At 48.0% G+C, this 17,602-nt stretch overlaps 1 long non-coding RNA gene across 5 annotated transcripts in view; it reads right to left on the reverse strand.

Moving 5' to 3' along the window:
- Positions 1-17,602, reverse strand: part of LOC116642810 — a 183,902-nt gene that overhangs the window by 159,095 nt on the left and 7,205 nt on the right. The window lies entirely within an intron of this gene.

Here is a 17,602-nt window from a genome sequence, read left to right on the forward strand (position 1 = left end):
TATATGTTAAAAACAGGATTACATATATTTTCATTTCTCCCAAGTTTCTTATGCCAGAACAGGGGGAATTATTTTTCCCTATAGGGGCAAAATTTCTAGAGAATTTATATCTGAAGAGCCAAACAGGGTTTCAAATATAGCACACTCTTGTAAGCTCTCCATATCTGCCTATAGACTCCCAGCCCAGGATCGATCTGTATATCCAGCCCCCAACTCCACTATGTGAACTTCCTTTTAAAGCTTACACTGCTTACTGCTTCCATGATCCAGCCAAGTACAGCCCTGCTCTCTCCCCTGCTCAAGCCTACTGGCTGCTAGATCATACCCAGGGTCTCCAGTCTGTTCAGGCGGCTATAACAAAAATACCACAGACTGGGTGCTTCAACAGCAAACATTCATTTCCCACAGTTCTGGAGACTGGAAGTCAAAGATCAAAATGCCAGCAGATTCAAAGTCTGGTGAGGCCCTACCTCCTGGCTCATAGACAACCATCTCAGTCAGGTGGCAGAAAGGGCAAGGGATCTCTCTGGGGTCTCTTCTATAAGGTCTTTTTTTTATTATTATTATGTTATGTTAATCACCATACATTACATCATCAGTTTTTGATGTAGTGTTCCATGATTCATTGCTTGCGTATAACACCCAGTGCTCCATTCAGTACGTGCCCTCTTTAATACCCATCACCAGGCTAACCCATCCCCCCACCCCTCTCCCCTCTAGAACCCTCAGTTTGTTTCTCAGAGTCCATAGTCTCTCATGGTTCGTCTCCCCCTCCGATTTCCCCCACTTCATTTTTCCCTTCCTGCTTTTTTTTTTTTTTTTTAACATATAATGTATTACTTGTTTCAGAGGTACAGGTCTGTGATTCAACAGTCCTACACAATTCACAGCGCTCACCATAGCACATACCCTCCCCAATGTCTTCTATAAGGTCTTTAATCTCATTCATGAGGGCTCCACCCTCATGACCTACTCCCCTCCCAAAGGCCCCACCTCCTAACACTATCACACTGGGAGTCAGGATTTCAATATATGAATTTGGGGGGGACACAAAATTCAGTCCGTAACACCCATACTTGGAAACGCAGTGGAGAAACTGCAAGAGCTCACAAAGGGTGGAAAGTGGCTGCTTCAGGTTCAGATTATGATTAACTAAGACAATAGTTTTGAGGTACGCACACTACCTGTATCCCGACAAAATACGAGTACCACAGAGACCCGCCAATGCCGACCACCTCAGGCCTGCAAACTCAAGTGCGTAGAAGCCCAGGCAGGTAGGCGGTGGGGTGGACCTGCAGAGTGCACGATGACCTGTCTGCTCAGCCCTAGGAATAAGGGCCCAGTGTGCCCAGACCTCCTGAAGTCTCTTTCTAAATCATAAGCAACTAATTAAAATTATAAGTCTGTCTGCAGGCCAGAGCACTTAATTAATTAAGCAAGCAAGCAAGCAAAAACAGTCAAGTTTCCAAAGTTCATACTCTGATCTTAAGAATCCCAGTAAAACAGGAAAGAGCAGGCTTGCGCCTCAAATTCCATTATCCAAAGGCATCCTTGATCTGATTCCAAACAGACTGGATTCCAAACGCAAGCCCTTTCGCAGGGTCCACTTCCTGCCCTCCAGGCCCGAGAACAGCTTTTCTTTCCGCAGCTGGAGAAAGCAGCTCTACCTATGCCAATGTGATGCTTACGAACAAACACGGACTTTCCAAATCACACCTTCCCCGGGTTTAGACTTCCAGGTCCTCTGGGGCACCTCCCTCTAAGTTCTGCCTTATTCATAGCTGGTTTTAAAAGTGATGGACCAAAAGCCACCAACCTCGTAACTGATGTTTCTCAACCATTCCCAGATGCCTCTTCAGCCGGAAGACCCTGCAATGTGACTTCCCCGGCACACACGCGCACGCACGCACGTACGCACGCACACGCACTCAAGCACGGGCGCACGGGCACACACACACACGCATGCGCTCTGGGAAGGGGTCCTGCCAGGATGAACTGGTACAGTTCCACCTTAGAACAATATCCTAGCCATATAACTGCCCCATGATTTTTTTTCAGAAGCCTCAAAAACAGGGGCGCCTGGGTGGCTCAGTCGTTTAAGCGGCTGCCTTCGGCTCAGGTCATGATCCCGGGGTCCTGGGATCGAGCCCGGCATCAGGCTCCCTTCTCCCTCTCCGTCTGCCTGCTGCTTCCCCTGCTTGTGCTTGTGCTCTCTCTGTCAAATAAATGAATAAAATCTTTTAAAAAAATTAAAATAAAAAAAGAATACAACCCACTCATCACACAATCGATGAAAACTGGAAGCGTAAAGCTGGTGATAAGTTTAAATTTGATGAAGCAGCACTGACTCACTCATAGGGTGAGCAGGGGGCCTACTCCTCACAAGGATGCCGCCCTTATATCCAGAAGCACGTCTCCCCTCACATTGCCTCAAGTCACCGACCTGCAATCCTGTGCGCCAGTGAGCAGTTGGTTATATCCATTTGACAGGAGAAAACAGAGATCCAGAGAGAAGAGATCACAAAGGATTTGTGCTAGAGGCAAAAGGAAACAGGCTCCTCTCCCACATCTGGAATGGCACTCCTGGCCTCCCTGCCTGTTCAAACTTCCCCCCCGGCACTGTTCTGGGGTTGGAAGCTATATCCCAAGATTGCAAAGGCAGGGTCCAAGTCTTCTGTTTCTCCCGTCTTCCCCTTCCCCCCTCCCCACCCCGGGTCGGAACCTAGCACAGAGCTGACTGCACACTGGGCCCTCCGGGATAGAGGTTTTGGTCAGACATACAGAAAAACCTCTTGAGTTCTGCCAAATACAATTTCAGAGACAGGGCAGCCGAGGAAGGCTGCCAGGAAGGGGAGGGTAGGGATCTGCCTAGAAGGTTGAACACACCCCTGCCTGGAGGTCAGAATGTAGCAAATGCCTGTCCAGCTCCCCTTGAGCTCAAAGGCTGGGATTTCATATTTGATTCTCTGCATCCAAATGCTTATTTTGAATGGGACAAAAAAAATTAACAAAACAGAACAAAAAAAATCAGCCCACTGTTAAGCCATCCTAGCTGACTACCATTCCTACGGCCAGTCCTATGCAGCTGTCTCTAAGAAGACAAGAAATAACAAAGCTCCCACCGTTTGGAAGCTGATAGAGCAGTTTGGGAACTCAGTATGTTCCTGGGCATGAATTAACAGTGAGGTTCCCATCTGAGTTCTCAGACCCTTAAATGTTCTTGGGGAGCCCAATTCAGATCTCTGAAAAGATGCACAGGCACAAAAAGCCAGGAGGGCATTCACAGAGGTTGGAGCCTGAGCCGGGGCCCAAAGAATGAGCAGACTGTGATGGGGTGCGTGATGAGGTGCAGGGGGCCATCACAGGCAGATGCAAGAGCCACAGGCTTGAAGGAGTGCAATTGGAAATGAGACATCAGACACTGCCTGACCAGAAAAAAGAAAAGGGTTTGAATTTGGGAGAGAGAGAGAAATGATACTAGAGGGTCAGCAGTTCACATCCCGTGGCGCTTGGACACCATGAGGAAAAGGCTGAACTGTTCATTCACTTGGCAGAGGAAATAACATCTGAGATTCCCACGTTAGTCCTTTGGCATTTAGCAGAAATGGGAAGGAATATATGCAAGATGAAGAATCAAACAAACAGAACAAAGAACTACCCCTAGACCCAGATGGTACCAAGACCTAGTGTTGGACCCAAGGCACTTGCAAATGGTCCCAGGACAGGGCCATCCTGTCCCACAGTCACTAGGGCAGTTCTAGAAGCCAGCAGGGTGTGGATGTCAGCATATGCACCCCCCCACTACACTCTGCGAGCACTTCTCAGATGGCTGTGCGGGGGCCACCTCCCACCATCACTCTGCAGTAGTGCTGGGAGCACATATTAGGAGCACCTGGACCCACCAAGCCCCTCAGGTAGCTGTGGGGACAGGCTGCCCAGGTTCACTCGGGACAGCTGTTTACAGCCCATCTGTTAAAGCTCTGCCAACGAGAGGAGATGGGGCTGTAGGTGATGCCCCGGGCTGATGACACCAGAAACTGTTTGACACTAAATACCCCTCTCCAGAGTAAAAAAGGGATAAAAGAAAATTGAATATAAATCTGGTAAAATAAAAGAAGTTGTTCATTTTTCATTTTAGTTTCATAACAAGAAATATAATACATAGCTTGATATTAAGGACTCATTGTAGGAGAAAATGGTAATGCTTTGGAAGTGATTTGAGGAGCACCTGGATAACACATTAAAAGCTTTCCCAGTTTACCTGCCCCGGTGCCTTTTTTCCATTTTTCCATTATTACACCTTTACTTTTACACTTTACCTTTACACTTCACCTTTACAACATGCAAATGCCCCATTAGAAACTCCACAATCTCTCTTTTTTTTTTTTTAGGATTAGTATAGTTTCTTCTATTTTTTATTGAAATGTATTTGACATATAACATTGTATAAATTCAAGATGTACAACACCTTGATCTGATACACTTATATACTATAATACGATTGCCACTGAGCAATACTTAGCACCTCTATCACATAATTATTCCTTTTTTGTGGTAGGAATAATTAGTATCTAGTCTCTTAGCAAGTTTGATTATTATAATACAATATTGTTGTTTATCCTCACCATACTGTGCATTAAATCTCCAAGACTTATTTATCTGCTAGTTGCAATTTATACCCTGAAACATCTCTCCTATTCTCCCATTCCCTGCTCCCTAGCAACCACAACCTTACTCTCTGTTTTTTACCATTCTGGCTTTTTTAGATTCTACATGTAAGTGATACCCTATAGTATCTGTCTCTCTGACTTTTCTTACTTAGCATAATGTCCTCAAAGTCTATCCACATTGTCAAAAATGGCAGGATTTCCTTCTTTTTCATGGCTGAATAATAATCCATTGTATATCGTATACCACACTTTATCCACTCATCTGTTGATGGGCACTTAGGTTATTTCCATATCTTGGCTATTGTGAATAATGCTGCAATAAACATGGGAGAGCAGATATCTCTTCAAAATCCTGTTTTTATTTCCTTTGAGTGTATACGTAGAAGTGGGACTGCTGGATCATATGGTAGTTCTATTTCTAATTTTTTGAGGAACTTCCATATTGTTTTCCATAGTGGCTAAATCAATCTACATTCCCAACCAACAGTGTACAGGGTTCACCTTTTTCCACATCCTCACCAATACTTGTTATCTCATGTCTTCTTGATGAGAAACTCTACAGTCTGGTTTTACTGAGCTACTTGGGGTTTCCCCAACATACCACACTCCCCAGATCACCAATCCTCCTTCTGGCCAGAATACCTCCCTACTTTGTCTGCCAAATGGACTCCTGCATCTTGACTCAGCTCAAACATAGCCTGGGCTGTTCGCACAGCACTGCATCCACGCCTCTTTATCACCAGCTTCACTGATCTGTGATTTTCTATATAGATGTCTGTGCCTCCCTCCCCCCATGCAAAGTGTCTGAGAACAGAGTTCAAGTCTTATTTTGTATTCCAGGTCTTTACAGGGTATACCTAATGAATGAATCCTAAATGGAACTGCTTGCACCTTTGCCACCTGCTGATATTTCTCCTATGCCAGTTTGTCAAAAAAGGCAGGATTTGATGCAGGAGAATATCAGGAATCAGACCGAAAGTCATGCCTTGGGGGAACGTTTGTGTTTCTTTATCTTATCAATGAGGTAGGTGGTCAGATAGAAGATAAACTGGCAAGGGCTTAGGAAAGGTAGAATACTCACAGGGAGACACCCTCCCAACATGACCAGTGATGCCCAAAAGAGTAATAATAGTTACAATGAGGTAGAGTCTTCTGATATTGACTGTCCATTTGAGGGCTTTCTGTGGTCCAGTGCTACACTAAACATTGGACACATCTGATCTCACGTAATCCATACAATAACACAAAATCCTCATAAGGATTCCCCTGCTCCCAGCTTTTTCCACTCCAACACAGCCCTCTCACCAATGCAGCCTAACCTCACTGAAGCCTAACCCAGACCTGCTCCAACACATTCAGGAACTCCCATTGCCTTCTGACTAAAGTCTAAAATCCTCAGCTCAACCCAAGGACTTCCATACTCAGCCTCCAACCAACCAACCAGAGCCATCCCAGTTATTGGCTCAGACTCCCCAGGCTTCAGCTTTGGGCCCAGAACATGACTCACTGCATCCCTAAATGAGCCTTGCTCTCCTTGTTCTACTGTTTCTCACTCTTTCCATCCTCCTAGAACACCACTGTCTTCTCTCAGGCTGCCAACACACATTTGTGGAGCACCTACTAGAAATTAGGCACAGTCCTGGCTTGTAAGAATAGATTCTTCTTTCAAATCTTGGTGTAAATGCTGACTTCAGTGTGAGGTGTTCATTATTCTCCTAATGAGAAGTAAACTCATCCTTCTCTATGTGCTCAAATATTTACAACATTTGGTTTTGAGCTACAGGCATATATCTGCCTCCCCCAGCCCCATAAGCTCCTTGGGGGCAGGAAATATGGCACTGATGGCAAGAAGCCCCATTGTTGATTATGGTGAGCTTCAATCCAATCTGTATTGGACTGATGAACAGTTCCATAGTTCCTGGATCATCATTTCCCATTGGCATGGAAGTCACACAAAAAATGTATGTTATTGAAACAATCATCAAAATATCAAGGAATGGCTTCTCTAGAGGATCTAAGTATTGCAAAGACATAATGGAAATCACCCAGAGATTTACCGGATAATTTTTATTTACCTAACATTTTTCCTATTATGTACTCACACAATTAAACAAAACTTGTGAATCTATAATACTTTGTGCTATCAGACAGAGATGCTATGTAAGTCATGATAGAGTGTATCGAAAATATAGTATGCATTCCCTCTTGGGTTGACCCTCTAACTCCTAACATTAAAAATAAAAGTGGATGCCAGGCTTGGGACCCATCCATTCCATCAGCCAGTTGGAAGCCATTTATTAAACACCCACTGTATCAAGTCTTGCAGTTGGGCTATGAAGTAAATGGACATAGTTCCTCCCTGCAGGTGTTTCTGCTCTGGTCAGGAATACAAGACTTACTCAGATGAAGGAACCAAACCAAGTAATGCATAGGTAAGGGACAGGTGATATAAATTATTGACATGAATGCTAAGGAAAAATCAAAGTAAAAGAAAAATCTGAACAAATTGAGGGCAATCATGAAAGATGTATTTGAACCATATTACTTGATCAGTAGAGACTAATAATGAGCTTCAGTAAACCCTGTATTAACTATCTTAGAGTGTCAGGTCCAGATGGTTTTAAGGGATGGAGGAGCTCCAGTGTATAAGGAATCTAATCCTTTAGGTCTTTCATTTATTCATTAATTCCTCTATACATTATTCAACAAATATTTGTTGAGTGCTTACCATGTGTCAGGCCCAGAATACAGTGGTGAATGAGGGAAACATGGTTCTTATAAACTAGTGGAGTTTAGAAGGCACTACAGGAGAGGGTCTTTTTTTATACTAGAACTTCATGCCTTCAAATGTAGGTTGATATTTAAGTGAATTGAATTCCTAGGCACAGAATAAATGACAATCAGGATGGAAGGGTGGTGGTTCCAGAGGCAGGATGGACATAAGGAGGAAACCTTACTGAGAATAAATACCAGTCATAATTTATAGCATTTTGAGGTTTAAAGGTTTAAGATGGAGGCTGGGGGGGGAGGGTCATGGAAAAGAAGGGAAAAAAAGGAGCTTCTGCCCAAAAAAGGGAGGCCACAGAGGGTGCTGCACTGGGGTCAGGCCCCACCCCCAAGCTGAAACTTGGCATTGCTGACATGGATGAAGAGCCAAGAAGTGAAAAAACAATGAAATGGGGCTGCCATCAATGAGGAAGCATCATGCAATGCCAGCACTTGATTTGGAAAGTATTCATAGGCTTTCTTGGCTAGGATATTTAAGACAAAAATAGAAATATTCTCATCAATGATTTATAAGATTGCTTTAGAGAGATGGGGCAGAACCCAGTATAACAAAGAGCAGAAAGCCGCTTCCTAACTTATCACTGGGCTGGAGAGCGTGGGCCAGGGGAGAGAGAGCCATGAGAGGGGGTTCCTTGTTCCTATCACAGAAATTAGAGCTGGAAAAAGCTGCCAATTTAGCTGGTCTGAAACTCAGAAACCCAGCCACTTTTTGGACACTTTCAGTTGCAATTTTATTCTTCTCTGGGGTAGAAGCCTCCAGATGTGATATCTGAAAGTTGCATATGTATTGTAGAGGATAACAATAATATTAACAAATCAGCAGCCTATCGGGTAGGAACGTTATTCTAAACAGAGAATATCCTCCTCTGGATTCCACCCTTGGAAGAGGAGGAGATGGGGACCAAGGAATGAAATAAGAACATATTTGGAAAGAGCAGAAAGTGGGAGAAAACCTCCCCACAATAAGGTAAGGTCATTTCACAGTTGTGTGCTGAGCTTATTATAAGCCCATTCCTGGATTCTGTTCATTTTCAATTATGCATGAATTGACTCCATCTCTTGGACTCTCCATCAGAAGCATATGGGATGGGAGAGGGAAAGTCACTCATTTTAGAACTGCCCCTCATGGGTATACTGTTGCCAGCCCCCCTGGTCCCTGATACCACCTGCCTCTACTCCATCTTGCATGCAACTCCCCAGCTAATCTTCCTGAAACTCAAAACTTCACCAATCACCATCCTAGGGGGGACAATCTTCTGTCCCTATTGCCCACTTACAGGATCAAGATCCTACTCAGACTGACATATTCAAAGCCCTCCAGTCACCCAGGCAGACAATTGCATGCACAGGGTGCCAGGCTTTGGGTTGGAGAACTGGCCAGAAAGGCACAGTCACATGCTCAAGGAGTTTATAGTCTCCTGGCGCTAGGGGAGTGAGGAAGAATCAACCAGTAATTAATTAAATAGTGACAATCATGCAGATGGTTGCGAAACACAGAGTATCATGGGAGTGCACAATGGGTTACCTATCTTAGTGTGTGGGGTCAGGCAAGGAAGGCCTCCCCTGAAGCAATGGTGTTCAAGGGAAGATGTGAAAACTTTAGCCAGATAAAGAAAGGGGCTGGTGCTTCCAGGACAAGGAGCAGTGTGACACAGGCCCTAAGCAAGAGAGACCTTGGGCATCTAGAGAACTTGATAGGAGCACAGAGAGTGAGGATGAGACTGGTACCAGCTGGGGCTGGGGACCCAGGACAGGGGGGGGAAGGGGGAGGTGACAGAAGATAGGCCTAGAAGGGGAATCAGAGAGGACAGGGTGAGTTATGAGCCTCCTGGAATACCAAGCCAAAGAAATTGGGTTCTATCCTGGAGACAGGGGGGGAGCTACTGAAGGTTTTTAAGAAGGGAATTGGCATGACCAGATCTATGTTTCAGAAAGCTCACTCTGTGAGCTGAGTGAAGTGCATGTGGGTCAGAGAAGGCAAGGCCAGTGCAAGGAGACCAGTTGGAAGACTGTGGTAATAGTGTAAGTAGGACAAAATGAGGATCTGGTGGGGAGGAGGCAAAGATGGAGTAGAGCTGGCAGGACTTGGTGACCAAAGGCTTCTGCAGGACTAGGGAAAGGATATGGTCAGGAATGATTCACATCCTGGCTGAGATGACTGGGTAGTTGATGTAGCACTAACCAAAATAGGGACTTCAGGTGGGAGAGATTTTTTCCTCATGAGAAGAGAAAAATCCCTGAGTCTGAGGGTCTTCTGATAGAAACCTCTAGAAGTTGTAAATAAGGGGCTGAAGCTCAATAAGGCAGAGGGGACTGGACATGTTCATGGGACCATCAGTGTATAATGGGATTACTAAACTGTGCAAGAATGTGGTGGCCCTAGGAGACTGCAAAGCATATAAAAAAAGAAAAAATAGATGACATGACCAGGGTAGCCACAACATTTAAGGACTAGACAATTGAGGAGACTAGTGGGAAGTAGAGGGTGATCAAAGAGACAGGATGTGGGGGTGCCTGGGTGGCTCAGTTGGTTGGGCATCTGCCTTCCACTCAGGTCTTGGGTTGGGCTTCCTGCTCAGCAGGGGGGTCTGCTTCTCCCTCTCCCTCCGCCTCCTCCCCCCTGCTCATGCTCTCTCTCTCAAATAAATGAACAAATGAAATCTTCGAAAATAAAAAAAGAGACACAATGTGTTTCTTGAAAGAAAAAGACAATCTCGCAAGGAAGTGGTTAATAGCATAAGATGAAGACTAAAGAAACAGCTACTGGTTTTGGCCAAGGGAGCTACCGGTGACTTTAGTAAAGAGTGATTTTAGTAAAGTGGGAGAGGCAACAGCAGATCTAAGAGAGCTCTAGAACAAATGGGAAACAAAGAAGCAGAGAAATTCAGGGTAACCACCACCTACTGCAAGACCTTTGGTGAGAACAGGAAGGAGGGGAGGCGGCATCTTAAGAGAAATGCCTGAGGGCAAGACTTCTTTTTTTTTTTTTAAGATTTTATTCATTCATTTGAGGGTGGCGGGAACAGACTCCCCACTGAGCAGGGAGCCCAAAGAGGGACTGTATCCCAGGACCCTGAGATCATGAGCCAAAGGCAGCTGCTTAACTGACTGAGCCCTGAGGCACTTCTTAAAGGAACTGGCCTGGGGCCCCTGGGTGGCTCAGCTGGTTGAACCTCTGACTCTTGATTTCCACTCAGGTCATGATCTCACGGTCCTAGGGCAGGCTCCATGGATTTCTCTCCCTCTGCCCCTCACCCCACTCTCTCCCTTTCAGATAAGTAAATAAATCTTTTTAAAAATAAAAAAAAAATAAATAAAGGAAATGGCCTGTCACTGGAAGTGGTTAGGCACACCTGAGAGCTGACAGGATGCTTGAGGACAGAGTCCTACGATGGGTGTGAGGGAGTGACGGAGTGACCCCTAAGCTCCATTCCAAATCTGCGATTCTTGCCTCTCTGGGCAATGAGACTTCAAAACAGTCATTTCCACAGAGTCTGCTAAGGATTGGGAGCCAAACTTTGGCATCAGGATGTCAGGAGTAGAAAGGGATCCCTTTCCTGTACCTCTTGGAGGCTAAGAGAGCATACATTTTCCCAAATGGGGTATCTGAACTGGAGACCACTTCAGCTGAGGCTAGAGAAAAGGAAAGGCAGGGAGGTAACCCATTCCCTCCCCAGCATAATGTCAGCCCCACTCCACCCCCAGGAGGGAGCCAGGAAAAGAGGAGCAGGCTGAAAAGAGATTGCATAACAGTGGGGCCAACACACCCTCCTTCCTCTGCGCCTTCCCCAAGGACTGAGGCACTGGTCCCCCAGGCTCCTGGCTGATAGGGAAGCAGGCAACACGCTGAGACTCCACTTCCACCAGTACGCGGCGGGCCCTGGCCTGGCCAGTGGCTGAGGCATCCGTCCTAGGAGCTGGCCTGCCCGTGCTAGCCTTAGCTTCCAGCCCAGGAACACAGAGCAGGGACGGGAGGAGGAAAAGATAGACTGATGGTTAAAGGGGCGGGGGTAGGGGGACAAAGAATGCTGAACAGTGAGGAAATAGCCATCTCTTACTACAGAATGAGTGGGTGTGTACCCGGGAGAGAGAGACAGAGACCCGGGGTTCTACATCTGCCCCTCGAGCAAGTCGCTTTGCCTCTTTGGACGTTAATTGTGTAAAATGAGAAAAGTGGATCAGAAGATGCTTAAGGTTCCTTACAGGTTGAAAATCCTGTGTTTCTCAAATTTTGCATCTGTATATATATAGCACCCCCAGAGGCCAAAAGCCTTAGCAGCACAAAGAGAATATAATAAACCCCAATGAGGAAGACACGCTCACACGTGTGTCCTGACAAACACGTGCACGCACACACGGACACACACGTGTGCGCGCACACAGGAGGGCGGGTGCCCTGCGGTGCCTGTTCGCGAGGAGGTTGGCTCCCATTTGTTGGAACATTACACATAAAACTTGTCGGACCGGTTTACGGTCACACCTCTTCTACCTACCATGAATGCTAAATCTCAACTAACCTAAATATTGGACAAATGAATCATTTTAGACTGTCAAGCTTCCTAAGAAGCTAAGGGTTTACTCTTCAAATGATCAAAACTAGTTTTTAAAGCAACCCCAGAGGGAGGTATTTGGGTTTTTTGTATTATAAATGTTTTAAGCCAACTCTGAGGAACTTGGCTTCACTGTAGGTTCTGAGGACACTGGTAGTCTTTCTGCTCTTTTCATACACAGTGGCACTCGGTCCCCTGGGCTGGGCTCACAGAGTGACTGACTAGGGCTGTAGGATCATCCTCCAGTGTCCCTGGGCGTTGTGTGTGGTGGTGGGGGGGTTGGGGGCGGTCAACAGACCCACAGAAGCCTTCCTAGTTTAGAGAGAAGAGCCAGGAATGAAGACAAGGAGGGGCAGACATTCTTCTCACTGCAGGGCATGGCAAGTTTCTCCCACCCCAGAGCTGGGCCTTAAGCAGGGAAAGGGGAAGGAGTAAGAAAAGGCACATTTTCAAAGGAAGCTGAAAGCTGGGGACTGGGCGCACCTCCTGCTTGGGTGGCTCTGGGCAACCTGGGGCTACCACCCAGAGGGGTAAAAGGAGAGTGGGCTCAGGCAGAAAGATGAATTTACACGAATTTCATCAATTCTTTCCCTGTCCATTCTACCTGCCTGAGGTGTGGGAGACTTCCAGAAGCTCTCTGGTTGACATCTGGGGTGAGAAACACAGGAAGAGAAGGAGGCAGATGGGTTTAGGAGGAGCTGAGACTCAGGCTCCCTGTGACCCTGATGTCGGCTGGGGCCTCATGGGCAGGGGATCCTGCTAACTCCCACTCTGGGGTCCCCAGGATGGAGATCATGGCAGCCAGGCCCCAGGGAGCCCATTGAGGCCCCAGATGACAGCACAAGGACAACCCAAGGCCCCCTTCTCCGCAAAAGGTGTGTAAGCTCCCCTCATCTCAGCTGGAGGGGAGATGGGGAGAAAACCCTCCCCAAAGATGGAGGATATGCCCACACAAGACTGCATTACCCTGAAAAGAGACAGTGGCCTTTAGCAAGCATGCTTGAAGACTTTCTGTCCCATTGGCACAGGAGAGATGGGGCCCAGGGACAGGGCAGAGAAAATTAAGACCATGGTGTGCTTGCCCCTGTCAGTGGAAAGTCCCCAAATGCTACAGGTGGCAGTGGGGTGGCTGGTTCTGGCCCCTATCTTCACCTGCCCTGCCCCTGCCTGAGGATCCCTTCCCAGCCCCCCCTGAGAGGTCTCACCCTGAGGCTGACTGCGCACTGGCAGGGGCATTTCCAGCCTGAGAGTCAGGGCAGGGCTGGGAGCAGCCAGGGAGAGGCACCATGGCTGCTGGCACAGGGCAGGGTCTGCACGAGGGCAGCTGGCTGGAGGCCAAGAGAGGAGGCCCACTGCATCCCTCGGAACCGATGACTCTATGGTGGCATGGAAGAGGGAAGACTGACTCCTGCCCGAGGTGCCACAGAACCCTCATGGCAGTTAACCTGCAGGCCAGCCTCAGACTTAGCCTGTAAGATCTGAGGGACCAGAGAAGGCCTCCGGCTACCCAAAAACTGTTTCCCAACAGTCTTTTAGCTGAGAATCTGTCTCCCAGACAAAGAATTGAAAAACACAAGCAGGTGTGAGGAACATTCAGGCAAAGGGTAAGGAGCCTGGAAGGGGGAAGGAAGTGTCCCCGAACAAGGCTGGGGAGGAAGATTCAGCCCGGGGCCTAGGCAGATGGGTGGACTCAACAAAGACTGGGCCATCGGCCTCCTGGTCCTCCTCCACTGACAGCCCGAGCCCAGTGCACCTGTCAGTAAGACAGCGGCCAGGAAGGCCCTCTGGACACAGGGGTCTTCAAAGCCTTTCGGCTCTCAGGCCCTGGGTCCCCCTAGCCTGACAGTCAGGAGAGTCCTGATTCTACTCGCCACGGGCCCCAACAGGCCACACAGCCCATTGTCGCCACCGTGCTCCAGATCTTGCACACACACATGCACGCACTCCCTGACCAACACACAGACACATGTCAAGATAGCCGGCACTCAGGATAAAGGTCTTCACTTAGGGTCTGGACATCTTCTTTAGTCCCTCCGGTCATTTAATTAATAGATTCTGAATGGTGTACGAATCCTAACGTGCTCAGACTCTGCCATCTCCCAATGGCAGCACGGGCCCCACAGGTCTTCCATGGCCTAGGGATCGACTTTTGTCATCAGCACTATCAAGGCCAGCTGGAGCCATAGAGATACTGCAAATGTTTACCATACAGATGGGTGAGGACCTTGCCAGGAGCTCTAGGAGAGAGGCTCAAGAGAACATGAGGCAAAGTGGGGAAGGGGAGACTCGGCTGTACCCAATCTGCACACAGCAATGCTTTGTGAATCTACATGGCAGAGAAGGGGCAAGCAGGGCAACTCATGATCTGCCCCCATGGGATCAAGGGTTCTAACACCAGGGCTGCAAGCGTTCCGAGGACTAGTGCTACCACAGTGGTGGGGATGGCTTTCCAGAGGACGTAGCACCGAGCAGAGCCACTGAGGCAGGGTAGGACTTGCGATGAAGAAAGCTGACAGCCCAGCATAAGGATTAAGTGAGCTGTGGAATCAGCCAACCTGATTTGGAATTTTTGTTCTGTCACTTCCTGGCTGTGTGATCCTAGGAAAGATACCCAACCTCTCTGATCTTCAGTAGCCTGGTATGTAAAACGCCAAGGCCTCCCTTACAGGGGAGCAGAGAGAAGGACCAGAGTCTGTAAAGAGGCTGGGCTCTAGCAAGCAGCCAGGAGCAGCAGGTAAGGGTAAACAAGGGTGCAGGCACTGACGTGAGACAATGCATGCGCGGGGGCAGAGGACGAGGAGGAGAGCTGCGGGCAGCCCAGAGAGCCAGGCCCCAGGAAAGTGGGGCACCCAGGCTGGATGAGGCTGCAGCTAGAGTGGGCTGCCTCCGACGCCCCATCTCTGAAGAAGATGCAGCTGGAGAGGCAGCAGCCCTGCCAAACAGGTTGTCAGTCCGGCCCTTCAGGGGCTTCCTTCCCATTGGCCGTGACTCTGACAGGGAAATCAGCAGGCTAGCGGTGCGGGCCTGGGCAGCGCAACAGACAAGGCCCTGGGGACAGCTTAAGTGGACAATAATTGCAGGTTATTATATACCGGGCTGCAGCCAAAAGCCAGGCGGCTATTAAGTGTGATTGGGAGAAATAATCAGGAGGAGGAGGATGGATGTGAGAATTAGGCTGTTCTTTCTGTTCTCGGGGCTGCTCTGAGGCCGGGACTGTGCAGAGGCAGGGACAGGGTGGGTGGGGAAAGGAGCACATCGACAGTATAAACACGCTGCCCTCTGGGAAGCCATTCCACCCTTGCCTCTGATCCTCCCTGCTCTCCATGCGTGTACAGAGCCCAGATTACCATCCCCATCTCATAAATCAGAGACTGAGGTCCAGAGAGGGGAAGCAGGTGACCCAGGGGCACACAACAAGTCTTGCCTGAGTCCCATCAGAGCCTGGATTAAGCCCCCTCTGTTGTTGGACGGCCACAGAAGTGCCACATGACATGAAGTCCCGTCAAGCCCCGACTCTGCTCGCAGAGGTTGAGCAGGAATCATCTCAGAACTGGGCCTGGGTATAGTCACAAAGACCTGAAGCGGGCACAGATCTCACAGTATGGATGCCAGCTCACAGGTCAGGACAAGGGCAAGGGATGGGGAAGTGGGGGAGGGGGCAAGCTTATCACAAGAGGATTGCCTAGTTCTTAGAGCCTTATACATTCATTGGAGGCCTCTCTGGCGTAAAAAGAGAATTTGATGCCTATTGAGGATACCAAGAGGGATTACGTGACTTGTCCGAAGTGGGTCAGTGATGCTGTCAATAACAAGGACCGTGTGACAGTTGCTGGATAGGGGCCTGTAAACCACACCCTAGACTGGTCTGTTAGAGAAGACCTTGCAGAGGTGACCCCTAATCTGCCTTCTGCCTCCAGCCCAGTGCTTCCGATTTTATCCCTGCTAGCCAGAGTTTCCCATTTCATCAGGATGAGAGATGGCTCCTCTCTTTCTGGGCCAAGGATAGCATGAGGTCGAGCCCCAAGGGGTGACACCGCCCTCGTGCGATGTGTGCCTCATGCATCCCCATCCTCCTTCCTCCCACTCCTCAGCTTCTCCAAGCTCACAACTCATTTTAGAAATAAGGATGACCACCCTCATGCCAGAAGCACAAACACCATGGGCATCTTCAAGGAGGTGCCCAGAGACCTCTATAATTTCCTATTGGCATGATTTTATAGACAGCCCTACCCTAATGGGGAGACCAGTGGAGGCCAATGAGGGAATATATATGTTGGTGAGTGGTAGACCGGCCCCTGACTCTTACAAACACACCTCAGCAGATAACCAGGAAAGTCATGCACAAGGCTCAGGGCCATCCTCAGGTTCTGACAGTCTGCCCCTCCCTCCCGGGATTGCCTCTCCCCAGCCAGGCCTCCCCAATCCTGGTCTGGGAATGACCCTGCTTTGGGTCACATGAGAGAGAAACCTGGTGCAGGGAGGGATCAATTACACTGTGACTCAGCGAGAGGGCACAGAGCCAGAGAGTGAGTCACAGAGCTTGCCCACCCTTCCCCTTCCCAGGAAGGAGGGGGGTGGTCATGCAGACCTGTGTGGGAGCCTCCCATGTGTCCGGGCATGCAGATGTGTGGGTAGAGGCTCCCTGACAATGCGGGGGAGGTACTAGGTCCGCGCTACAGTGTGGGCCCCTTCCTAAATCTAAACGCAGGTGAGCATCACTGAGTTGCCATGTTGAGAGAAAGTCATGGGGCCCTTCCCCGACATGGGCTCCCTCCCCAAAACCCTTTCACACAGCATGGCACCCACAACAAGAGACTTAGTTTCCTCTCACCTCAACACAGTGGAAGGACCACTGAGGAGAAGTCTAAGCTGCCTTCTTCCTTAGAAAATCTCCATGTCCTGTTACACATATTTTAAATACTATTTTCTGCTACAGCTTACATTTATACCTGGAAAGGAGAGACTTAGTTTACTTGTGAATGAACACACTCTTAATAATCCTATCTATTGGGCACCTACTACATGGCAGGCACTAAATATTACCTCTTTCTATAATTTATTATCTCTTCATGACAGTCATATGCAGCGTTATTAAGCCCATGCCTCAGATGAGGAAACTGAGCCTTGGAGAGCATGACTTATATTGCTGGTAAGCTAAAGATCTGGCTGGTTCTAAAGCCCAAACTCTTTCTGCACACATTGCATGCACCTGTGCAGCTATGCGTAAGTAGTGCAGCAACTTAAGTCTTATCTACACATTTTAAAGCATCAAATGCCCAGTTGTATTTATAGAGTGTATTTCTTTAAATTTTACTCTTTGACCAAATTTATATTAATGTGTCTGTTTAGTAAGAGACCAGAACTTATACACAACTTTGCATAAACACTTTAAACTTATTAAAAGAAGGCTACCATCCGGAAATTATTTGAGGGAGGGAGTGGTTCTTAAAAACTGTGGCATCTTCTTTAAATGGTACTAGCGGTAGCAAACCTGCATCCTCTGAATGTAGAAATGATCTTTGGAAAATGGGCCCGATACAGTGCCTCTCCAGTTCAGCACGTGTGTGTGTGTGTTGGGGGTGATTTCTCCTTTCT

The sequence above is a fragment of the Phoca vitulina genome, unplaced genomic scaffold (genome assembly GCF_004348235.1).
Source record: "Phoca vitulina isolate PV1807 unplaced genomic scaffold, GSC_HSeal_1.0 scaffold24, whole genome shotgun sequence".
Taxonomy (NCBI): domain Eukaryota; kingdom Metazoa; phylum Chordata; class Mammalia; order Carnivora; family Phocidae; genus Phoca; species Phoca vitulina.